Raw genomic sequence first — 27,281 nt, 5'->3', positions numbered from 1 at the left:
TTGAACGCTGGCAGTTTGTTATGGGTGGATATTGGTTAGAGCTCAGAACCCTTGTAAATAACATGTCCATCAGCAAGCATTTTAAGTTTGTTGTTAGGGAAAATGTCCACAAGGCATCAACATTTCTTCCTTCCCTCTTGTTGTTATGGTAACAGCAGCCTCTGTGCCTATCCCAGTCCTGATTGTAAATGAGAGTAAAAGAGACAGAGTCAGTCAGTCAGTCAGTTCAGTCTCTCAGTCGTGTCCGACTCTTTGCGACCCCATGAATCACAGCACGCAAGGCCTCCCTGTCCGTCACCAACTCCCGGAGTTCACTCAAACTCATGTCCATCGAGTCGGTGATGCCATCAAGCCATCACATTCTCTGTCGTCCCCTTCTCCTCCCATCCCCAATCCCTCCTAGCATCAGACTCTTTTCCAGTGAGTCAACTCGTCGCATGAGGTGGCCAAAGTAGTGCAGTTTAAGCTTCAGCATCAGTCCTTCCAATGAACACCCAGGATCGATCTCCTTTAGAATGGACTGGTTGGATCTCCTTGCAGTCCAAGGGACTTTCAAGAGTCTTCTCCAGCACCACACTTCAAAAGCATCAATTCTTCGGCGCTCAGCTTTCTTCACATTCCGACTTTCACATCCATACATGACCACGGGAAAAACCGTAGCCTTGACTAGATGGACCTTGGTTGGCAAAGTAATGTCTCTGCTTTTTCATATGTTATCTAGGTTGGTCATAGCTTTCCTTCCAAGGAGTAAGCGTCTTTTACTTTCCTGGCTGGAATCAGCATCCGCAGTGATTTTGGAGCCCAAAAAAATAAAGACTGACACCGTTTCCACTGTATCCCCATCTATTTCCCATGAAGTGATGGAACCAGATGCCATGATCTTCGTTTTCTGAATGTTGATCTTCAAGCCAACATTTTCACTCTGCTCTTTCACTTTCATCAAGAGGCCTTTGAGTTCCTCTTCACTTTCTGCCATAAGGGTAGTGTCATCCTAATATCTGAGGTTATTGATATTTCTCCCAGAAATCTTGATTCCAGCTTGTGCTTCTTCCAGCCCAGCGTTCCTCATGATGTACTCTGCATAGAAGTTAAATAAGCAGGGTGACAATATACAACCTTGACGTACTCCTTTTCCTATTTGGAACCAGTCTGTTGTTCCATGTCCAGTTCTAACTGTTTCTTCCTGACCTGCATACAGGTTTCTCAAGAGGCAGGTCAGGTGGTCTGGTAATCCCATCTATTTCAGAATTTTCCACAGTATATTGTGATCCACATAGTCAAAGGCTTTGGGATAGTCAGTGAAGCAAAAATAGATATTTTTCTGGAACTCTCTTGCTTTCTTCATGATCCTGTGGATGTTGGCAATTTGATTTCTGGTTCCTCTGCCTTTTCTAAAATCTGCTTAAACATCTGGAAGTTCACGGTTCACATATTGCTGAAGACTGGCTTGGAGAATTTTGAGCATTTCTTTACTAGCATGTGAGATGAGTGCAATTGTGCGGTAGTTTGAGCATTCTTTGGCATTGACTTTCTTTGGAATTGGAATGAAGACTGACCTTTTCCAGTCCTGTGACCACTGCTGAGTTTTCCAAATTTGCTGGCATATTGAGTGCAGCACTTTCACAGCATCATCTTTCAGGATTTGTAATAGCTCAATTGGAATTCCATCACCTCCACTAGCTTTGTTCGTAGTGCTGCTCTCTAAGGCCTACTTGACTTCACATTCCAAGATGTCTGTTTCCAGGTGAGTGATCACGCCATCGTGATTATCTTCTTCGTGAAGATCTCTTTTATACAGTTCTTCTCTGTATTCTTGCCACCTTTTCTTAATATCTTCTTCTTCTGTTAGGTCCATACTATTTCTGTCCTTTATCGAGCCCATCTTTGCATGAAATTTTCCCTTGATATCTCTAATTTTCTTGAAGAGATCTCTTGTTTTCCTATTCTGTTGTTTTCCTCTATTTCTTTGCATTGATTACTGAGGAAATCTTTCTTATCTCTCCTTGCTATTCTTTGGAACTCTGCATTCAGATCCTTATATCTTTGCTTTTCTCCTTTGCTTTTCGCTTCTCTTCTTTTCACAGCTATTTGCAAGGTCTCCTCAGAGAGCCATTTTGCTTTTTTGCATTTCTTTTCCATGGGGATGATCTTGGTCCCTGTCTCCTTTACAGTGTCACGAACCTCCGTCCAGAGTTCATCAGGCACTCTATCTATCAGATCTAGTCCTTTAAATCAATTTCTCACTTCCACTGTATAATCATGAGGGATATGATTTAGGTAATATCTGAATGGTCTAGTTATTTTCCCTACTTTCTTCTATTTCAGTCTGAATTTGGCAATAAGGAGTTCATGATCTGAGCCACAGTCAGTACTTGGTCTTGTTTTTGCTATCTGTATAGAGCTTTTCCATCTTTGGCTGAAAAGAATATAGTCAATCTGATTTCGGTGTTGACCATCTGGTGATGTCCATGTGTAGAGTCTTCTCTTGTGTTGTTGGAAGAGGGTGTTTGCTATGACCAGTGCATTCTCTTGGCAAAACTCTATTAGCCTTTGCCCTGCTTCATTTCGTGCTCGAAGGCCAAATTTGCCTGTTTCTCCGGGTGTTTCTTGACTTCGTACTTTTGCATTCGAGTCCCCTATAATGAAAATGACATCATTTCTGGGTGTAGAAATTCACCAAAAGCTTCTGTCTCTTTATCCTTTGAGGTTTTTTCTTTAAGTGAAACTTTTCTTTCTCATATAAGACTATTTGCACCATTGTAGTTGTTGCAGTGAGTTAATTTTTCCTTCCTATTCACGAATACCTGAAAGTATTCACCTGTGGTTGCCATCACAGCTGTTTTTAGAATCTGTTGAGGACATGTTTTGATACTGGAGGTCCATGTGGATTATGAATTACATAGATATTTGAGGGAATAAATTTGTTGCAGCCTTCACCTTTAGGCCTCCCACCCACCAATACTCTTTGTTAAGCATAATTTAGTTACCAGGAGTATAAGTCCATTTCACTCTTGTTTGGATATTCATCGCCACCAACATTTTTCTTAAATACTCTCTGGAAGTTATATGATGTGATATCTCTTTAATCTGCCCTTTTTTTACATACTGTGATTCGCTCTAGATTTCTCTGTATCCTTGAAAATGGCTTTTTTTTCCCCATTTTCATAATGTCGGCGTTATAGTTCATTGTGTATCTCTGTCTCATTTCTTTCTCTTTTCATGTGCACCCAACAATTCTCTTTCCTTTCATCTCTTGGGCATTGTGAATCCTGCTACAGCACATGTCTTTGGGGGTGAAGGTGTGGTTATGTGTTTTCCACAATCTGTTGGCTTCTCAAATACTCTAGGAGAGGAACCACCACGTGACATCATCTGTCTCAATTTGTGATTCTGAGGCTCTTTGAGTCATGCCCACACAGCTTCAAAGGTTTACCACCCATCACTGGCATATAAGGATCCCCTTTCCTAATATTGCTCTACTCTTTCTTGTCTTTATAGTTTCAAATAGTGGCCTTTGTAATTTCTGAGTAGTGATATTGCACTGCAGTTTAACTTTTCATATCACTGATAAGAAAGCAACTGAGGCACATTTCCAGAAGCTTCTTTTTAAGCATTGAATTGTATTTACCTGTTGAAGTTTCCTTCCTCATCGTACGAGTTGTTTTCTTTTGATTTTGTCGTGCGACCCTTTTAGATTTTGTAAGTGTAGGTAACATTTAGAGCCTCGCCTCCTTATGAATGATCAGTGTCTATTATCCCAGGTTTTAAGTTTGCTGTTCCCGAGAGCAAACACAAGGCAGCAGCACTTCTTCTAGTTCTTCTTCTGTTACTATGGTAACTGCATCTTTAGAGGTATGTTCCATTTCTGCTTGGAAATGAGAGTAGGATGCACTACAGGAAGCCTCCAAATGCTTGTGTCTCATTCCTTCAGGTTTTACTGTAGTTCATATTTCTCGTTTCATGAAGCTGATGTACAGAATTGCCTTTGTTGTAGCTCTACCAAGTCTTGCTCCCTTACAAGTTTTCACAGAGGTATTCAACAGTGGTTATTTCCTCTGACCTGCTCTCCATAAGTGTATAGCACATTACTCTTGCGAAGTTGGTCCCTGTAGATTATGTATTTGACAGGTATTTGTGGGAATCCGTGAATTTCGCCCTTCAAATATAAGACTATCTCCCACCAATCATCTTTGCTAAGCATCAGGGAGTTCCCAGCACTTGCTGTTCATTTCCAGTTAGCTGGGGCACGCTCTGCCAGCAATATTGTCTGTCCCATTTGAAAGGTAAATCCTCTAACATAGCTCTAATCTGTTCTTCTTCACTGAGTCTGATTATCACCACACTTATCTGTACCTCTGACAATGACATTATTTCCTTGTTTCAATACCTGAGTCATATTCCGTCATGAAACCGTATCCCATTTCTTGATTCATTGATTTTTCCATCCCAGTGTATTTCTCTTACTTTTATCTCTTGGCATCAGAAATACTCCTGCAGTGCATGCTTTGGGCTGTGTGGTTTCCAAATCTGTGAATTTCTGAGGTGTCCTTGGAATAGAGGGGCCATGCCATACTTTCTACCTCTTTTCTTCTATAAAGGTACTTGGACAGTTATTCTCATACTCTCTGCCCTCACTGATTTCCCTCCACAATTATAAAATGACCCCCCTGACTAATGACAACATACACTTTATGTCTGGACTGTTGTTCATTGTGGCCTTTTCCAGTGCTAAGAGTTGATGGCTCATGGCTGTTTGGATTTTGCATCTCTGAGAAGAAATCCTATGGAGCACTGTCCATGGGCTTTTTATTTTTGGAAAGCATTTTGACTTGTACTTACCTGTTGATGTTTACTTCCTGAAAGTTTCCAGTTTGTTTGTTTGTTTCATTTTATTTACTGATTTACTTTTGGATGTTTCACTCCTGACATGTTCAAGGGTAGGTGTCATGTCGAGTCCAGTGGCCTTCTGAATATCAGATGTCAATCAGCGTTAGTTTTCAGTCTGTGGTTACAGAGAAAAGCCTCCATGCTGCAAGGTTTCTTTATTCCCTCTTCTTTTAGGTTGGCCTCCCCCACCTTGGAGCTTTTTTCAAGACTTGTTTTACATTAGAGTATAATGAGCCAGAGGATGACACCAAAAATGGTGTCTCCTCACTCTTGGATTTTAAGTAAACATTTCTATTCTACATAAGTTGATTTACAAGGATACATTTTTTTTACATGAACAGATTCTTTGTCCATGGCACTGAGAGTATTAGATGTATTCACTTGTGTTTATTTTCACCTAGATGTTATTAGAACATGTTTCAATTACCCCTCTTGTTGCAGTAGTTTTACGTGGATTCCATATATTATATGTATCTTTGGGACAAAACTAATTACAAACTCCAGATGTATCCCCTCCATCCACCAGGGTCCTCTGCTTCCCCTAAGTTTCTCGCCAGGTTGGATATCCTTTTAACCTTTGTGTGGGTGCTCACTGCTATGGATTTTTGTATCCCACATCTCCGTTGCCTCCCATGAATGTACTTGAATTAACCCCACTTCACTCAGTGTAATGATCTCTGAATTTTCCTCTCCAAAGTGAAATGGACACACAGTGCTGGGAACACACTGATGCTTAGCAAAGAGGATGGGTATGAGGAACGCTTATATTGGAAGGCCGAAATTCATGGAATCCCACAAATACCTGTCAAATACTTTATCTATAGGGACTGACATAGCAAGAGTGACGTATTACACAGTTTCTGAGAGCAGGTCGGAAGAAATAATTGCTGCTGAATGCTTCTGTGTAATGGAGTAATGGAGTAAGAATCGGTGCAGTTAATGTCAAAGTCAATTCTATCCATCAGCTTCGTCAAACAAGAAATACTAACTTCAATAAAACCAAGAAGGAAGCAAGCACACGCTTTCGGCGGCTTCCTTTAATTCATTCAACCCTCATTTACAAGCCGAGACTGTGCATATCTCTAAAGATGCAACTACCACAGTGAGAAGAGGCGAACCCGAGGAAATGCTGCCTCCTTGTGGCCCCTTTTGGGAACAGCAGCCTGAAACTGTGGGCTGATGGACATTGACTATTCGGAAGGTGGCTGGGCTCTAAACAATAACTACCCTTACAATATGGCCAGGGGGTGTACACTGAAATAAAAACGAGAATAAACCACACGATTAGGAAGGAAATGCCAATAGGTAACTGCAATTCAATGAAGAAAGGTGCCTCTAGAAATGTGCCTCATTTGCTTTATTGTCAGTGATATGAGAAGTTAGATTGCAACAGGATATCACTACTGAGAAATCAAAAAGACTACTGTTAGTACTTCTGCTTCTCTTAGATCCATACAATTTCTTTCCTTTACTGTGCCTATCTTTGCATGAAATATTCCCTAGATATCTCCAACTTTCTTGAAGACACCTCTATTTTTTCCTATTCTATTGTTTCCAATATTTCTTTGCCTAGATCACTGGGGAAAGTTTTCTTATCTCTCCTTCATATTCTTTGGAACTGTGCATTCAAATATGTTTATCTTTCCTTTTCCCCTTTGCCTTTGGTTTATCTTCACTTCACAGAAATTTGTAAGGCTTCATCAGACCACCGTTTTACATTTTTGCGTTTCTTTTTCTTGGGTATGATTTTGATCCCTGCCTCAGTGGCAGAGTCATGAACCTCCATCCATAGTTCTTTAGGCCTTCTGTCTATCAGATCTAATTCCTTGAATCTATTTGTCACTTACACTGTATAATCATAAGCAATGTGATTTAGGTCATACCTGAATGATCTATTGGATTTCCCTGCTTTCTTCAATTTAAGCCTGCATTTGACAATGAGGATTTCATGATCTCAACCACATCAGCTCCCAATATTTTTACTGACTGTATAGAGCTTCTCCATGTTTGTCTACGAAAAATATAATCAACTTGACTTCAGTATTGATCATCTGGTGATGTCCATGTGTATATTTTCCTCTTGTGTTGTTGGAAAACTGTGTTTTCCATGACCAGTGGGTTCTGGCAAAATTAGGTTAGCTTTTTTTTACTTCATTGTGTGCTACAAGGTCAAATTTGCCTATTACTCCAGGTGTTTCTTGACTTTTGCGTTCCAGTCCCATATAATGAAAAGGACATCTTTTTGGGAGTGTTAGTTCTAGAAGGTCTTGTAGGTCTTCACAGACCTGTTCAGATTCAGCTTCTTCAGCATTACTGGTTGGGGCATAGACTTGGATTCTTTTGCTACTAAATGGTGCATCAAGAAAATTAGAGATACCAAGGGAACATTTCTTGCAAAGATGGGCTCAATAAACGACAGAAATGGTATGGACCTAAAGAATCAGTAGATATTAAGAAGAGGTGGCAAGAACGCAGAAGAACTATACAGAAAAGATCTTCATGAAAAAAAAAATAATCATGATGGTGTGATCAGTCACCTAGAAGCAGACATCCTGGAATGTGAAATCAAGCGGGCCTTAGGAAGTATCACTACTAACAAAGTTAGTGGAGGTATTGGAATACCAGTTAGGCTATTTCAAATCGTAAAAGATGATTCTGCGAAAATATTGCACTCAATATTTCAGAAAATTTGGAAAACTCAGGAGTGGTCTAAAGACTAGAAAAGGTCAGCTTTCATTCCAATCCCAAAGAAAGGCAATGCCAAAGAATACTCAAACTACCGAACAATTGTACTCATCTCACACACTAGTAAAGTAATGCTCAAAATTCTCCAAGCCAGGCTTCAGCAATACGTGAACCTTGAACTTCCAGATGTTCAAGCAGGTTTTGGAAAAGACAGAGGAAGCAGAGATCAAATTGCCAACATCTGCTGGATCATGGAAAAAGCAAGAGACTTCCAGAAAAATATGCATTTATGCTTTATTGACTATATCAAACCCTTTGACTGTTTGGATCACAATAAACTGTGGAAATTGTTAAAGAGATGGGGACACCAGACCACCTGACCTGCCTCTTGAGAAACTGATGCGCAGGTCAGGAAGAAACAGTTCGAAATGGCCATGGAACAACAGACTGAAACAAACAGACTTTTCTAAATAGGAAAAGGAGTATATCAACACTGTATGTTGTCACCCTGCTTATTTAACTTATATGCAGAGTACATCATGAGAAACACTGGGCTGGATTAAGTACAGGCTGGAATCAAGATTGCCAGGAGAAATATCAATAACCTCAGATATGCAGGTGACACCACTTTATGGCAGAAAGTGAAGAACTAAAAAGCCTTTGATGAAAGTGAAAGAGGAGAGCAAAAAGTTGGCTTAAAGCTCAACATTCAGAAAACTGAGATCATTGCGTCTGGTCCCATCACTTCATGGCAAATAGATGGGGAAACAGTGGAAACAGTGGCTGACGTTATTTTTTTTTTTTTTTTTGGGGGGGTCCAAATTACTGCAGATGGTGATTGCTGCCATGAAATTTAAAGACGCTTACTCCTTAGAAGGAAAGTTATGACCAACCTAGATAGCATATTACAAAGGAGAGATATTACTTTGCCAACAAAGGTCCACCTCGCCAAGGCTATGGTTTTTCCAGTGGTCATATATGTATGTGAGAGGTGGACTATAAAGGACGCTGAGTGCAAAAGAATTGATGCTTTTGAACTGTTGTGTTGGGAAAGACTCTTGAGAGTCCCTGGACTGCAAGGAGATCCAACCAGTCCATCCTAAGGGAAATCTGTCCTGGGTGTTCTTTGGAAGGAGTGATGTTGAAGCTGAAATTCCAGTATTTTGCCAACCTGATGCAAAGAGCTGACTCATTTGAACAGGAACTCATGTTGAGAAAGATTGAAGGCAGAAAGAGAAGGGGACAACTTAGGATGAGATAGTTAGATGGCATCACAGACTCAATGTCCATGAGTCTATGTAAACTTCAGGAGCTGGTGATGGACAAGGAGACCTGGCGTTCTTCAGTTCACGGGGTTGCCAAGAGTCAAACACAACTGAGTAACTGAAGTGAACTGAACTTGGAAGCTAAGAGAGATCATTCTGTTGTTTGTGTGATGGCATTCAAGGACTACATTTCAAACTTTTTTTCTGATTATGATGACTACTCCATTTCTTTTATGGGATTCTTGCCCAGAGTAGTAGATAAAATGGTTTTCTGAGTTAAATTCACTCATTCCAGTCCATTTGAGTTCTCTGATTCTTGAAATGTTGAAGTTCACTCTTGCCATCTCTGGTTTGACCACTTCCAATTTGCCTTAACAAATGTTAAGAAACCTACCATCAAAAAAAAAAAAAAAAAGAAACCTACCATCCCAGGTTTCTATGCAGTATTGCTCTTTATCACATCAGATTTTGCTTCCATCACCAATCACATCACAAATGGGTGTTGTTTTTGCTTTGCCTCTGTCTCTTCGTTCTTTCTGGAGTGATTTCTCCACTGATCTCCAGTAGCATATTGGGCACTTACCAACCTGGAGAGTTCATCATTCAGTGTCCTATCTTTTTCCCTTTCATCCTGTTCACGGGGTTCTCAAGGCAATAATATCGAAGTGATTTGTCATTCCCTTATTCAGTGTGTCACAATTTGTCAGAACTCTCCACCATGACCAGCCCGTCTTGGGTGGCCCTATATAGTATGGATCAGTTTCATTGAATTAAACAAGGCTGTGGTTCTTGTGATCAGATTGGTTAGTTTTCTGTGATTGCAGTTTTCAGTCTGTCTATCCTCTGATGGAGAAAGATAAGAGGTTTATGGAAGCTTGCTGATGGGAGAGACTGACTGAGGCGGAAGTTGGGTCTTGTTCTAATGGACAGGGCTATGCTCAGTAAATCTTTAATAAAATGTTCTGTTGATGGGCGGGACTGTGTTTCCTCCCTGTTATTTGACCTGAGGCCGAATTTTGGCAGAGGTAATGAAGATAATGGGGACCTCCTTCAAAAGGCCCCATACATGCACTACTACAGTAAGTGCCCACAACCCTGCAGTAGGCCTCTGCTGACCCATGCCTCCACCGGAGATTCCTGGACACTTATTGGCAAGCCTAGGTCAGTCTCTTGTGGGGCCATTGCTCCTTTCTCCTGAGTCCTGGTGAACACAAGGTTCTGTTTGTACTCTCCAAGTGTCTGTTTCCCAGCCCCGTGTAAGTTCTGGTGGCTCTATGGTAGGGTTAATGCCGACCTCCTCCAAGAAGGCTTATGCCACACCCAGGTCTGTTGCACCCAGAGTCCCTACCCTGCATCAGTACACTGCTGACCCATACCTCCACAGGAGACATTCATACACAGTCCTGTCTTGTTTTTTGTGAGGTCTCTGGGTCCCAGTGCACACAAGGTTTGTTTGAGACCTCTGAAAGTCTCTGCTGGGTATGGAGTTTGACTCTAAATATGATTTTGCCTCTCCCTCTTTCTGGCTGTTGCTTCTCTGCCATTGGACATGGAGTATTCAGTATTCAGGACTGGATTGTTTAGGATTAACTAGTTTGAATTCCTTGCAGTCCAATGGATTCTCCAGAGTATATGTGGGTATGAATAAATATTTACTGGCCTTATTGTTGTACCTGTGCAGATTCTTGAATCATCTTAACCATACATAGAGGTCTTCATCTGTGTTTATTTTCACATATAGATTATGAAAACATATATATTATGTAGTACACCACTCTTGGCATAGTACTTCCATTTTGAGCCTGTATTAGGATTTTATATGTATATGTCAGTTCAGTTCCGTCACTCAGTCGTGTCTGAGTCTTTGCGACCCCATGGACTTCAGCACGCCAGACTTCCCTGTCCATCACCAACTCTTGGAGCCTGCTCAACCTCGTCTCCATCGAGTCAGTGATGCCATCCAACCATCTCATTCTCTGTCATCCCCTTCTCCTTCCACCTTCAATTTTTCCACCATCAGGGACTTTTCCAATGAGTCAATTCTTCACATCAGGCGGCCAAAACATTGGGGTTTCAACTTCAACGTTGGTCCGTATGAATATTCAGGCTGATTTCCTTTAGAATTGACTGGTTTAATAGCCTTGCAAGTCCAAGGATTCTCAAGGGTTTACATGGATGTGAAGAAATATTTATTGTGTTTATGCTGCCCTCTCAAGAAGAAATAGAAGAATGCTTATGAATATAATATATAAAATCCAGATGTATTTTTACATGTAGAAAAAGATGCAGTTTAATTTTATTAATAATTAGTACATGCTCATAACAGAGAATGTAAGGTTTCCAGAAAAATATAAAGAAAGAAAAAAGTCTTCCATGATCTCACCCGATCATTGGCTCAGATTCGATTTCCTGAGATGGAGAGATAAAAAATGAGGCTGTACTAGTTCTTTTAATATAACATCATATTTTCTGCTATTTCAATGGTAACATAGAACTTGTTTCCGATTCGTGATTCTTGCTTTGTTTACGTATCTTTAAGCCTGTTTCGTTACAAATATCTGGTAATCTGGCCCCCCTTTTTAAAGACTGTTTGCTTCAAGGTTTTTTTTTTTTTGTTTGTTTGTTTGTTTTTGTTGTTTTCCATTTTCACTATTATTAAAAAATCTTGCATGTCTTGGCTATATAAATATTGCCGCAATGAACATTGGGGTGTATGTATCTTTTTTAAATTAAAGGTTTTCTCCAGGAAAATGCCCAGGAATAGATCATATGGTGATTGTATTTTTAGTTTTTAAGGATCTGCCATACTGTTCATCATAGTGGGTGTTTCATTTTATATGTCCACTGACAGTACAAATGGGTCCCCTTTTCTCCACCCTCTCTATGAATATTTGTTTGTAGAAATTTTGATGGTGGCTATTTGGACTGGTGTGAAATAATATCTCATTGTAATTTTGATTTGCATTTCTCTAATAATTAGTGATGCTGAACCTCTTCTGCTTTTTCATCATCTGTATGTCTTTGGTGAAATGTCTATTAAGATCTGCCCCTTTTTGATTGAGATTTATTTTTATTTATTTATTTTTTGGACACTGGGCTACAAAGGCTGTTTGGATGGTTTTGAGAATAATGCCTTGATAACGAATGAAAACCATCTCTGAAGCAAAGGTAACTGTCTTCAATGCTCTATGGTGACCTAAATGGGAAAGATATCCAAAAAGAATGGAACATATCCTCCCCACACATATACACATACGCATGGATGATTTAGTTTGTTGTACATCAGGAAGTAACACAACATTGCACATCAACTACATATGTTCATTATGTGGGTTCCATTTAGAGAAAGATCTAGATGAGGCGAAACTAATGTATACTGATAGAACTGAGAAAAGGGGTTGCATGGGTGAAGGTCAGTATGCAGACGGTGCCAAAAGAGTTTATGGGGATGATAGGGAAAGAAATATTGCAGTGAACATCATATATATAATTCTGATGAAATTAAAGAAATAGTTAAAAAATGTACATTCTAAATAAGGTCTTGCTCAGTTGTTCCATGTATTTACAAATGTACTGCTGCTAAGTCACTTCAGTCGTGTCCGACTCTGTGTGACGCCATAGACGGCAGCCCACCAGGCTCCCCAGTCCCTGGGATTCTCCAGGCAAGAACACTGGAGTGGGTTGCCATTTCCTTCTCCAATGTGTGAAAGTGAAAAGTGAAAGTGAAGTCGCTCAGTCATTTCTGACTCGTACCTACCCCATGGACTGCAGCCTACTGGGCTCCTCCGTCCATGGGATTTTCTAGGCAAGAGTACTGGAGTGGCTTGCCATTGCCTTCTAGATACTCTCAAATTGTCCTTCAGAAAGTTGCATCACTTTATGTTTTCACAAAAATGCATGGGTACTCAATTTTCAACCTTTCATCCTCAATTTGAAGGAAAAATTTGTTATCATTCAACTATTTCATGAAGTTTTGGCAATTAGTATCATTATGGTTTTGGTTTCTATTTATTACTAGTTAGGTTCAACATTTCCTCTTTTTTATTTTTTGGTAGTTTTTATTTTCTTCTGAGTAATTTGCATTTATTCATTCTCTTTGTTTACTTTGTGTTTATCTTCTATTGACTTTTATCATCTTTTCTTATTTTAACTTTTTTTAGTTTGCATGATTATGTAAATTAGCCCTTTGCAATCTATCTTCCAAATATTTCCTAAATGTCATTCATAATTCCTTCTTTATTGTTTATTTACCCATGCAAGAATTTTACTACACAGTATAAATTTTCCCTTCTTAGCTTCTGGACAAACATACTTCAATAAAGCTATTTAAATAACAGAAAATATACAGGAAGCTGGAGGGTATAGGTGGAAAGTTTGCGGAGGACGGGGGCGGGGGTGTTCAACTCTCTGAGTTCAGCTGTGTGCCTTTCCACAAGTACTCTTCAATAAGCTCTTTCCTTTATCATTTATATATGTAAAGAGAAAAAAATGAAGTGGAGCCGGGCACTGCCATGATGGTCCAAGATAATACCAGGATAGATGAGGCAGTACCTGGTACTCCAAATATATGAGTCAGCTGTAGGCTTGGTCAGCCCTGTGAAGCCAACGGGGACGCATCTCTAGAGCTGTGAATATAGGACTCTGGGAGCCCTAGCAGGTGTTCAAAGCCACGGACACGAATCAAGGAGTACAAACGGGAAATTATGCTGTGCAGTAGGCGTGTCTCGCCTGGGCCAGAGAGAAGGTGATGCTACTCTTACTATGAAAAATATAGTCTGTGGATATCACAGAAAGAAGTTGGTCAGTGCACAGAGTATGAAAAAGTAGGCAAAAATCTTGATTACCTTTACCATGGTGCATATCCTACCCCATTTCCTCCCCATCATGTTTCAGCTCATATTTTTAAAATTGGAATTAGACTACATATGCATTGTGTTTTACATTGTTCTTTGGTTTGTACTATCCCAAACATTTTATTATAAAATTTTACAAACATTCAACAAAGTTAATTTCTTTTCCTAGCTAGTAGACAAAGACGTCTCACTTTGATTCTACAGTAACCATTTTACAGTACTTCCCTTGTAATGCATCTGTCCATCTTTCCATCCCTATATCCATCCATTAATTGACTTTATTTCTTTGTTTATTTTGTGATAAATTTCAGACATCTGTATGCATCTCTGTACATATTTCAGCAAGCATAATATTAAGTAGTGAGCTGCATTTGTTTACAGAAGTTTTCTTTGAAATATATACTTTGAATACAATGAAATATTCCAAACTTTTCCTTCCCAGTCATGTTATTTTTTAGTTGAAGTATAGTTGATTTACAATCGTGTGTTAATTTCTGCTTTCAGTTCAGTTCAGTTCAGTTGCTCAGTCATGTCCGACTCTCTGCGACCCCATGAATCAAAGCATGCCAGGCCTCCCTGTCCATCACCAACTCCCGGAGTTCACTCAAACTCATGTCCACAGAGTTGGTGATGGCATCCAGCCATCTCATTCTCTCTCATCCCCTTCTCCCCCCGCCCCCAACCTTTCCTAGCATCAGAGTTTTTTCCAGTGAGTCAACTCGTCGCATGAGGTGGCCAAAGTATTGCAGTTTCAGCTTTAGTATCAGTCCTTCCAATGAACACCCAGGATTGATTTCCTTTAGAATGGACTGGTTGGATCTCCTACAGCCCAATAATTCATTTATACACAATCAATTCAGTTCAGTCTCTCAGTTGTGTCCAACTCTTTGTGACCCTATGAACTGCCACACAGCAGGCCTCCCTGTCTATTACCATCCCCTTCTGTTCTGGCACTTAAACTTTCCCAGCATCAGGGTCTTTTCCAGTGAGTCAGGTCTTCGCATCAGGTTGCCATAGTATCAGAGTTTCAGCTTTAACATCAGTCCTTCCAATGAACACCCAGGACTGATCTCCTTTAGGATGGACTGGTTGGATCGCCTTGCAGTTCAAGGGATTCCAATAGTTTTCTTGAACACCATACTTCAAAAACATCAATTCTTCTGTGCTCAGCTTTGTTTATAGACCAACTCTCACATCTATACATGACTACTGGAAAAATCATAGCCTTGACTAGAAAGACCTTTGTTGACAATGTAATGTGTGCTTTTCAGTATGCTGTTTAGGTTGGTCATAACTTTCCTTCCAAGGAGTAAGAGTCTTAATTTCATGGCTGCAATCACCATCAGTTCTCTGTGGTGACCTAAATGGGAAAGAAATTTTAAAAAATGGGTATAGATATAGATATTTATATACACACACATGCACAACCAGCTTACTTTGTTATACAGCAGAAAGTAGCACAACATTGTAAAGCAACTACACGTGTACTTACTGTAGGCTCCGTGTATATGCAGTTCTAGATGAGGAAAAACTAATCTATACAACTGAGTACAGGGGTTGCATGTGGGAAGGGCAGTGTGGGGAAGGGGCCCAAAGTAATTTTCTAGGATGACGGGGCAAAAATATTGCAATGAACATTATATATATATATAATCTTTGTGAAATTGCAGAAATATTTCTGCAATGTGAATCCCAAACAGGGTGTTGCTATGTGACTCCATGCATTTATGAGTTTACTAGATACTGTCAAATTGTCTTTCAGAAAGTTGCATCACTTTATGCTTTCATAACCACGCATGAGCATTCCACCCTCTCATCAGCAATTTGGAGGAAAAATTTGGTATCATTGAATGTTTTCATTGAATTTTTGGCAATTTGCATGTTGAGAAATCGTATCCCATTATTGTTTTGGCTTACATCTCTTTTATTACCAATTAGGTTCAGCATTCCCTCCTGTTTTTTTTAATAATTTTTCTTCTCAATAATTTGCATTTCTTCACCCTATATTTACTTCATGTTTGTCTTCTATTGGGTTTCTCATCTCTTCTTATTTTAACTTTGGACTCTGCATAAATTAGGTAAATATGCCCTTTGTCAGCTAGCTTCCAAATATTTCTCATTTGTCATTTTATAATTCCATGATTTTATTTATTTACCCAGGAAGGAAATTCACTACAAAGTGTAAATTTTGCCGTTTCAGCTTCTGAACAAAGTTCAGTAAATTAAGAAATTTAAACAACTGAAAAACTCCATGGAGCTAGAGGGTGAAGGTTGAAAGAGTTGCAGGGTAGGGGGGCTATTTCCACATGTACTACCCTTACATACACATATATAAAGAAAAAATGAAGTAGAGTTGGGTAGTGCCATGATGCACCAAGATAAAGACAGAATGGGTGGGGCTGCACCTGGGCCTCCAAACAGATGAGTCAGACATAGGCTTGGTCAGCCCTGTGAAGTCAACAGGGACACATCTCTAGAGCTGTGATTGGAGAAATCTGGGAGACCCAGAAAGAGCTCAAAGTCAAGGTCACCAGGAGGGGATCACATGTGATACGATGATGCTGTGCAGTAGGCTTGTCTCCCTTGGGCCAGAGGGAAAGTGATGCTACTTGTATTGTGGAAAATGTAGTCTGAGAATATTGGGAAAAGAACTTGGTCAGCTCACAGAGTATGAAAATGTAAATAAAACACATGTTTAGTTTCACTACAGTTCATATTTTAAGGCTTGCTTGGTGACTCAGTGGTAATATATACTTGGGTTGAGAAGATCCCCTGGAGAAGGGATTGGTAACCCACTCTGGTGTTCTTACCTAAAGTATTCCATGGACAGAGGAGCCTGGTGGGCTAAGACTATTGGATTGCAAAAGAATCAGACATGACTGAGGGACATGTATTTTATCCGATCTCCTACCCATACTTTGTCAGGTAATATTTTGAAAGCTGAAATTATGCTTCAAGTACAGTTTGCTTTTCATTGTTCTTTTCTCAGTATGTTCCCCAACGATTTATTATAAATATTTCCAAACATTCAACAAGGTTAAATATGTTTTCTAGCTAAAACACAAAGACGTCCCATCTAAATTCTACTGTAACCATTTTACAATTCTTTCTTTCTCATGTGTCTATCCATTTGTACATCCCTCTATACGTCCATCAATCCATCTTATTCCATAGTGTATTTTGTGATAAACTTCAGGCATCAGTATGCATCTCTGTATTTCAGCTAGCCTGCCATGAATAAGTGAGTTGTGTTTGTTTACCACACTTTGCTTTGAATATAAGTTTAAATGCAAAGAAATACACAAATCTCCACCCCCCCTCCTCCGGCATGATATTTTATATTGAAGTACAAAATATTGTTAATTTTGAGATGAGTACAATAGTGCACTAGTTTGAGCGTTCCTTGGCCTTACCTTTCTTTGGAATTGGACTGAAAACTGACTTTTTCAGTCCCGTGGCCACTGCTGAGTTTTCCAAATTTGCTGGCATGTTGAGTGCAGCACTTTCACCTCATCGTCATCGACGATTTGAAATAGCTTAGCTGGAATTCCATCTCCTCCACTAGCTTTGTTTTAGTGATGCTTCCTAAAGCCCACTTGACTTCACAAGCCAGAATGTCTGGCTCCAGGTGAGTGATCACTCCATGGTGATTATCTGGGTCGGGCAGATTTTTTTTTTTTTTTTTTACAGTTCTGTGTATCCTGGCCACTTCTCAATATCTTTTGCTTCTGTTAGTTCCGTACCATTTCTGCCTTTCCTGGAGCCCATCTTTTCATGAAATGTTCCCTTGGTAACTCAAATTTTCTTGAAGAAATCTTTCCCATTCTACTAATTTCCTCTCTTGCTTTGCACTGGTCACAGAGGAAGGCTTTCTTACCTCTCCTTGCTATTCTTTGGAACTCTGCATACAAATCGGTGTATCTTTCCTTTACTCCTTTGCTTTTCACTTCTCTTCATAGCTATTTGTACGGCCTTCTCAGACAGCCGTTTTGTCTTTTTGCATTTCTTTCTCTTGGGGATGCTCTTGCTCCCTGTCTCCTGTACAAAGTCACAAACCTCTGTCCATAGTTCATCAGGCTCTCTTTCTATCAGATCTAGTCCCTTAAATCTGTTTCTCACTTCCACTGTATAATCATTAGGGATTTGACTTATGTCGTATCTGAAAGGTCAAGGAGCAGGCTCCTTTTAATTTCGTGGCTGCAGTGGCTGTCACTTTGATGTTAGTCCTTAGTGAAAAATTTATTAATGTACTGGCTTTATATTAACTACTTTTTGCTTTGTCTTTATTCTGATGTTTGCTTTCGTTATTTAGGTCAAGAAGACAAGGTCCCATACTGGCTAATGCCTATGTCAGTGTTTTCAAGTGACAGTAGAATCAGGCGACCTCTTGACTCTGCTTAGATATAATTGTCTTTAAACATTTGGCACTTTATCTTGAAATGCCATTTTAAGAACTTTAGAAACAGCATCATCGTGTTCTCAAGCAAAAGTTTGTTAATGATCAGCCTACTGCTGATTACCCGTGGAGATAATGAGGGAAAGGAGAACTGAGATTTTGCGAATACTCAGCGTGAGAAGTTGCTAAGTCAGCACTTAGGGTGCACTCTGAAATGAGCCACTTTGTTGCCCAAAGGTAGAGCATGAACTCACGAAGACCAAGACTGAACTGATTTTCTCCAATTAGTAGATAAATATTCACAGTAACTGATAGCTTTTCGTGGAAATAACATTTGTGATTTTGGATAAACTGCTTCACTTTTGTTGACTTTTCCTTGCTCTAAAAACAAGGGGATAAATGCAAAAGTGTAGCTGGAAGAGACTATAGACATTGTTTGAGAGCTTAACCGTTCTGTCATTTTCGTGGATAAAATTAATGTATGTCACCTTGAGACAGCTCTCATTTGTTATAATACTCGAACATTTTGTTATTTTTATTTATTATTTTTATTGGAGGCTAATTACTTTGCAATATTATATTGGTTGGTTTTGCCATACACTGACATGAATCCGCCCCGGGTGTACATGTATTCCCTTTCTTGAACCTCCTCCCACCTCCCTCCTCCCCACATCCTCCCTCCGGGTCACCCCCGTACAACCAGCCCCAAGCATCCTGTATCATGCGTCAATCCTGGACTGGAGATTCATTTCACATATGATAATATACATGCTTCAATGCCATTCTCCCAATTCATCCCACCCTCACCCTCTCCCACAGAGTCCCAAAGACTGTTCTATACACCTATGTCTCTTTTGCTGTCTCGTTACAGGGTTACGGTTACCATCTTTCTAAATTCCATTTGTATGCGCTAGTATACTGTATTGGTGTCACTCTTTCTGGCTTATTTCACTCTGTATAATTGGCTCCAGTTTCGTCCACCTCATTAGAACTGATTCAAATGTATTCTTTTTGATGGATGAATAATACTCCATTGTGTATATTTACCAAAGCTTTCTTATCCATTCGTCTGCAGATGGAAATCTAGGTTGCTTCCATGTCCTCGCTGTTATAAACAATGTTGCAATGAACATTGGAGTACATATGGCTCTTTCAATTCTCGTTTCCTCGGTGTGTATGCCCAGGAGTGTGATTGATGGATCATATGGCAGTTCTATTTCCAGTTTTTTGAGGAATCTCCACACTGTTCTCCATAGTGGCTGTACTAGTTTGCATTCCCACCAACAGTGTAAGAGGGTTCCTTTTTCTCCACATCCTCTCCAGCATTTATTGCATGTGGACTTTTGGATAGCAGCCATTCTGACTGGTGGGAAATGGTATCTCATTGTGGTTTTGATTTGCATCTCTCTGATTATGAGGGATGTTGAGCATTTTTTCATGTGTTTGTTAGCCATCTTTTTGTCTTCTTTGGAGAAATATCTGTTTAGATCTTTGGCCCATTTTTTGATTGGGTCATTTATTTTTCCGGAATTGAGCTGCAGGAGCTGCTTGTATATTTTGGAGATTAATTATTTGTCAGTTTTTCCATTTCCTATTATTTTCTCCCATTCTGAAGGCTGTCTTTTCACCTTGCTTATAGTTTCCTTTGCTGTGCAGAGCTTTTGATTTTAATCAGGTCCCATTTGTTTATTTTGCTTTTATTTCCAATATTCTGGGAGGTGGGTCTTGGAGGATCCTGCTGTGATTTATGTCGGAGAGTGTTTTGCCTATGTTCTCCTCTAGGAGTTTTATAGTTTCTGGTCTTACATTTAGTTCTCTAATCCATTTTGAGTTTATTTTTGTGTATGGTGTTCGGAAATATTCTAGTTTCATTCTTGTTTACAAGTGGCTGACAAGTTTTCCCAGCACCACATGTTAAAGAGACTGTCTTTCCTTCGTTTTATATTCTTGCCTCCTTTGTCAAAGATAAGTTGTCCATAGGTGCTTGCATTTGTCTCTGGGCTTTCTATTTTGTTCCATTGATCTATGTTTCTGTCTTTATGCCAGTATCATACTGTCCTGATGACTGTGGCTTTGTAGTATTGCCTGAAGTCTTGCAGGATGTTTCCCCCAGTTCCATTATTTTTCCACAAGTTTGCTTTGGCTATTCGAGGTTTCTTGTATTTCCATACAAATTGTGAGATTATTTGTTCTAGTTCTGTGAAAAATATCGTTGGTACCTTGACAGAGATTGCATTGAATGTATAAATTACTGTGGGTCGTATACCCATTTAAAGAATATTTATTCTTCCAATCCACGAACACGGTATATTTCTCCATCTATCAGTGTCCTGTTTGATTACTTTCACCAGTGTTTTATAGTTTTCTATATACAAGTCTTTTGTTTCTTTAGGTGGATATATTCCTAAGTATTTCTTTTCATTGCAACAGTGAATGGAATAGTTTCCTTAATTTCTCTTTCTATTTTCTCATTATTAGTGTACAGGAATGCAAGGGATTTCTGTGTGTTGATTTTATATCCTGCAACTTTACTGTATTCATTGATTAGCTCTAGTAGTTTTCTGGTAGACTCTTTAGGGTTTTCTGAGTAGAGGATGATGTCATCAGCAAACAGTAAAGTTTTAATTGTTTTCCAATTTGTTTTCCTTTTATGTCTTTTTCTGCTCTGATTGCTGTGACCAAACTTCTAAAACTATGTTGCATAGTAGTGGTGAGAGTGGACACCCTTGTCTTGTTCCTGACTTTAGGGGAAATGCTTTTTTTCACCATTGAGGATAATGCTTGCTGTGGGTTTGTCATTATAGCTTTTATTATGTTCAGGTATGTCCCTTCTATTCCCACTTTTTGGAGGGTTTTTATCATAAATGGATGTTGAATTTTGTCAAAGGCTTTCTCTGCATCTATTGAGATAATCATAAGATTTTTATTTTTCAGTTTGTTAATGTGGCATATTACATTGATTGATTTGCGGATATTGAAGAATCCTTGCATTCCTGGGGTAAAGCCCACTTGGTCATGACGTGTGATCTTCTTAATGTGTTGTTGGATTCTGATTGCTAGACTTTTGTTAAGGATTTTTGCATCTATATTCATCAGTGATATTGGCCTGTAGTTTTCTTTTTTTGTGGGATCTTTACTAGGTATTGGGATTAGGGTGATGGTGGCCTCATAGAATGAGTTTGGCAGTTTCCCTTCCTCAGCAATGTTCTGGAAGAGTTTGAGTAGAATTAGTGTTAGCTGTTCTCAAAGTTTTTGGTAGAATTCAGCTGTGAAGCCGTCTGGACCTGGACTTTTGTTTGCTGGAAGATTTATGATTACAGCTTCTATTTCCGTGCTTCTGATGGGTCTGTTAAGATTTTCTATTTCTTCCTGGTTAAGTTTTATTAAGATCAATCCTGGGTGTTCATTGGAAGGACTGATGCTAAAGCTGAAACTGCAATACTTTGGACACCTCATGTGACGAGTTGACTCACTGGAAAAGACTCTGATGCTGGGAAGTGTTGGGGGAGGGAGGAGAAGGGGACGACAGAGAATGAGATGGCTGGATGACATCACCGACTCTGTGGACATGAGTTTGAGTGAACTCCGGGATTTGGTGATGGACGGGGAGGCCTGGCATGCTGTGATTCATGAGGTTGCAGAGAGTCGGACACGACTGAGCGAATGAACCGAACTGAACTTTTCTAAGAATTTGTCCATTTCTTTGAAGTTGTCCATTTTATTGACATATAAATGCTGATAGAAATCTCTTATGATCCTTTGCATTTCTGTGTTTTCTGTTGTGATCTCTCCATTTTCATTTCTAATTTTATTGATTTGGTTTTTCTCCCTTTGTTTCTTGATGAGTCTGACTAATGGTTTTTCAATGTTATTTACCCTCTCAAAGGACCAGCTTTTGGCTTTGTTGATTTTTGCTATGGTCTCTTTTGTTTCTTTTGCATTTACTTCTGCCTTAATTTTTACGATTTCTTTCCTTTTACTAACACTGGGATTCTTCATTTCTTCCTTTTCTAGATTCTTTAGATGTAAAGTTATGTTATTTAGTTGACTTTTTTCTTATTTCTTGAGGTGTGCCTGTATTGTTATGAACCTTCTCCTTGGCACTGCTTTTACAGTGTCCAAGAGGTTTAGGGTTGTTGCATTTTCATTTTCATTCATTTCTATGCATACTTTGATTTCTCCTATAATTTGTTCATTATTCAGCAGCGTGTTGTTCAGCCTCCATATGTTGGCATTTTTAATAGTTTTTCTCCTGTAATTGAGATCTAATCTTACTTCATTGTGGTCAGAAAAGATGCTTGGAATGATTTCAACTATTTTTTGAATTTATCAAGCTAGATTTATGGCCCAGGATAGGATATATCCTAGAAAAGTTCCGTGTGCACTTGAGAAAAAAGGGATATTCATAGTTTTGGGATGAAATATCCAATAGAGATCTATCAGGTCTAAGTGGTCTATTGTATCATTTAAAATTTGTGTTTCCTTGTTACTTTTCTGTTTAGTTGATCTATCTATAGGTGTGAGTGGGGTATTAAAGTCTCCCACTATTATTGCATTGTTGTTAATTTCCCCTTTCATACTTATTAGCAATTGTCTTACATATTGTGGTGCTCCTATGTTGGGTGCATAAATACTTGTAATTGTTAAATCTTCTTCTTGGATTGATCCTTTGATCATTATGTAGTTTCCTTCTTTGTCTCTTTTCACAGCCTTTGTTTTAAAGTCTATTTTATCTGATATGAGTATTGCTAATCCTGCTTTCTTTTGGTCTCTATTTGCATGGAATAACTTTTTCCAGCCCTTCACTTTCAGTCTGTATGTGTCCATCGTTTTGAGGTGGGTCTCCTGTAGACAGCATATACGGGGTCTTGTTTTTGTATCCATTCAGCCAGCCTTTGTCTTTTGGTTGGGGCATTCAACCCATTTACGTTTAAGGTGATTATTGATAAGTATGATCCCGTTGCCATTTTCTTTATTGCTTTGGGTTCGAGTTTATATACCCTTTGTGTGTTTCCTGTCTAGGGAAGATCCTTTAGTATTTGCTGAAGAGCTGGTTTGGTGATGCTGAATTCTCTCAGCTTTTGCTTGTCTGTAAAACTTTTGATTTCTCCTTCATAGTTGAATGAGATCCTTGCTGGGTATAGTCATCTGGGCTATAGGTTACTTTCTTTCATCACTTTAAGTATGCATTGCCATTCACTCCTGGCCTGAAGATTTTCTGTTGAAAGATCAGCTGCTATCCTTATGGGAATCCCCTTGTGTGTTATTTATTGCTTTTCTCTTGCTGCTTTTAACATTTGCTCTTTGTGTTTGATCTTTGTTAATTTGATTAATATGTGTCTTGGAGAATTTCGCCTTGGGTTTATCGTGTTAGGGACTTTCTGGTTTTCTTGGACTTGGGTGATTATTTCCTTCCTCATTTTAGGGAATTTTTCAACTATTATCTCCTCAAGTATTCTTTCATGGTCTTTCTTTTTGTCTTCTTCTTCTGGGAATCCTATGATTCGAATGCTGGGGCGTTTCACATTGTCCCAGAGGTCTCTAATATAGTCCTTATTTCTTTTAATTCGTTTTTCTTTTTCTGTCTCTTTTTCATTTATTTCTACAATTCTATCTTCTTGCTTGCTTATCCTTTCTTCTGCCTCAGTTATTCTACTGTTTGTTCCCTCTAGAGTGCTTCCAATCTCATCTGTTTCATTATTCATTGTATATTGACCCTTTTTTATTTCCTCTGATTTCTTATTAAACATTTCTAGCATCTTCTCAATCCTTGTCTCCAGTTTATTTATGTGTATCTCCATTTTGCTTTCCAGATTTTGAATCATTTTCACAATTAAAATTAGAAGTTCTTTATCAGGTAGGTTCCCTATATTTTCCTCTTTTGTTTGTGTTGGTGAGCATTTCTTCTGTTCCTTACTTTCTGGGTATTTTCTGCCTCTTCATCTTGCTTATATTGTTGTGCTTGGTGTGGCCTTTCCATCTTCTGGAAGTTTGTGGAGTTCTCTTTATTAAGTAGTTTCCTCACTGTGTGTAGGTTTGGACGGGTGACTTGTCAAGGTTCCCTGGTTAGCGTAGCTTGTGTTGGTGTTCTGGTGGGTGAAGCTGGATTTCTCCTCTCTGTAGTGCAATGAAGTGTCCAGTAATGAGTTTTAGATGTCAGTGGGTTTGGAGTAGCTTTGGGCAGCCTGTATATTGAAGCTCAGGGCTATTCTCCTGTGTTGCTGGAGAATTTGTTCGGTATGACTTTCTCCGAAACTTGTTGACCCTTGGGTGTTGCCTGGTTTCAGTGTATGTATGAAGGCATTTGATGAGAACCTATCAATTTTTGTTCCCTGGAACCAGAGACCTCTGGTGTTCTCAGCATTTGGACGTCAGCCTCTGCCTCTGGTTTTCAGACTTGTTCTTACTGTAGGCTCAAGACTTCTCTCTCTGTTACTTCCAAGGCATTTCCTTCTGTTAAAGCTCTTCTGTTTGCTGGTCTCTTTAGTGTCTAATTCCCGTCCTGATACCAGGGGGCAGTGGTGGACACATTTTTATTCTGCTCACCTGTTCAGTCCTGCTGTGGAGAAGGAGGAACGCTGCTAACAAATATCACTGGTTTCTGTGGATAATGCTCCCGGTGTCTTGGCTACTGTGGGATTGCTCCTGCTCGTGGTGTGTGTGCTTTTCCTGTTTATGCTGCTCAGGCTCTAGGTTGCTCTGCTGGGAGCTGTGTGTGGCCGGCGCTGTGTTGCATGCACTTCCCAGGTTTGAGCGGCTCAGGTTCAGGTACTCGGGTACTCCACAAAGGCGCAGACTTGGTTGGGCCTGCGTTTTGTACCTTCCCTGGTTCGAGCAGCTCAGGTGACCAGGCGTTTGGCAAGCACGGTCGCTGCGACATATTGCCTCCTCAGTCCCTGCCGCTCAGTTTCCTGTGTGTACAACCGGCCCAACTTTTCAGGTGGATATCGACCAGGCTGAACCCATGAAGTCTAGGTTAGCAATGAAGCCTGCCTGCAGCTTGGTATGGGAAGCCTCTCAGGGGCCACGGATGCCCCTTCCGGCGCTGGCCACCATGCCCTGCCTGTCCCAGCGGGGGATGAGGGGATGGGCTGACCGCAGCCGGCTCACTTTGCTCAATCCTTCGTTCTGTGAGTGGGGCTGGCTGAGTCTTAAGTTGGGGATTTTCACCTTTCCACAGGCTTTTCGCCATTTAGATGCACAGTCTGCTTAGTTATCTCCTGTTTGGGCCCTCAGATTGCGTTTGGGGCATTCAGGCCTGGTCCTTTCTCTAAGCTCTGCTGCCTCGCCTCCCTGCCCGGCCCCCACTTGTTACTGGGGGGTGCCGGAATATTTGCTGTTCTCTGCTGAGAGTTTCCTCTGGGCACTTAGTCTGTGGGATTTAACTATATATATATATTTTTTCCTTCCAATTATGTGTCTCTCTGAGGTTCAAAGGCTCTCCACAGACTCGCCCATGAGTATTTCCAGGTGTTTGGAAACTTCTCTCTCTCTCTCTCTCTTTTTTTTCAGGGCTTCCTTCTCAGGACAGAGCCCCATCCCTCCCTTTTTTGCCTCTCTTTTAATCTTTTATACTATTTCCTACCTCCTTTCGAAGACTATGGACTGCTTTTCTGGGTGCCTGATGTTCTCTGCCGGTATTCAGAGGTTGTGGGATTTACTCACTGTTCAAGTGTTCTTTTGTTAGGGAGAAAGTGGTCGCCCGGTCCTATTGCTCCACCATCTTCTACTAATCTCTGTAGTCTTAAATTACAGATTAGATTAGTTGTATTTAACAGATCAGTTCAGTTCAGTTCAGTTAAGTCGCTCAGTCGTGTCAGACTCTCCGCGACCCCATGAATCACAGCACGCCAGGCCTCCCTGTCCATCACCAACTCCCTGAGTTCACTCAAACTCATGTCCACAGAGTTGGTGATGCCATCCAGCCATCTCATTCTCCGTCGTCCCCTTCTCCTCCCGCCCCCAACCTTTCCCAGCATCAGAGTCTTTTCCAGTGAGTCAACTCATCGCATGAGGTGGCCAAAGTATTGCAGTTTCAGCTTTAGCGTCAGTCCCTCCAATGAACATCCAGGATTGATCTCCTTTAGAATGGACTGGTTGGATCTCCTTGCAGTATAAGGGACTCTCAAGAGTCTTCTCCAACACCACAGTTCAAAAGCATCGATTCTTCGGCGATCAGCCTTCTTCACAGTCCAACTCTCACATCCATACATGACCACGGGAAAAACCATTGCCTTGACTAGATGGACCTTTGTTGGCAAAGTAATGTCTCTGCTTTTTAAGATACTATCAAGGTTGGTCATAACTTTCCTTCCAAGGAGCAAGCGTCTTTTAATTTCATGGCTGCAATCATCATCTGCAGTGATTTTGGAGCCCAAAAAAACAAAGTCTGACACTGTTTCCACTGTTTTTCCATCTATCTCCCATGAAATGATGGGACCAGATGCCATGATCTTTGTTTTCTGAATGTTGAGCTTCAAACCAACATTTTCACTCTCCTCTTTCACTTTCATCAAGAGGCTTTTGAGTTCCTCTTCACTTTCTGCCATAAGGGTAGTGTCATCTGCATATCTGAGGTTATTGATATTTCTCCCAGCAATCTTGATTCCAGCTTGTGCTTCTTCCAGCCCAGCGTTCCTCATGATGTACTCTGCATAGAAGTTAAATAAGCAAGGTGACAATATACAACCTTGACGTACACCTTTTCCTATTTGGAACCAGTCTGTTTTTCCATGTCCAGTTCTAACAGTTGCTTCCTGACCTGCATACAGGTTTCTCAAGAGGCAGGTCAGGTGGTCTGGGATTCCCATCTCTTTCAGAATGTTCCACAGTTTATTGTGATCAACACAGTCAAAGGCTTTGGCATAGTCAATGAAGCAGAAATAGATGTTTTTCTGAAACTCTCTTGCTTTCTCCATGATCCAGCGGATGTTGGCAATTTGATCTCTGGTGCCTCTGCCTTTTCTAAAACCTGCTTGAACATCTGGGAATTCACGGTTTACATACTGCTGAAGCCTGGCTTGGAGAATTTTGAGCATGACATTGCTAGCGTGTGAGATGAGGGCAATTGTCCGGTAGTTTGAGCATTCTTTGGCATTGCCTTTCTTTGGGATTGGAATGAAGACTGACCTCTTCCAGTCCTGTGGCCACTGCTGAGTTTTCCAAATCTGCTGGCATATTGAGTGCAGCACTTTC

Source organism: Moschus berezovskii, chromosome Y (assembly GCF_049115385.1).
Source record: "Moschus berezovskii isolate FMDL1 chromosome Y, NW_MosBer_1.0, whole genome shotgun sequence".
Lineage (NCBI taxonomy): Eukaryota > Metazoa > Chordata > Mammalia > Artiodactyla > Moschidae > Moschus > Moschus berezovskii.
This window is presented reverse-complemented; position numbering follows the sequence as displayed.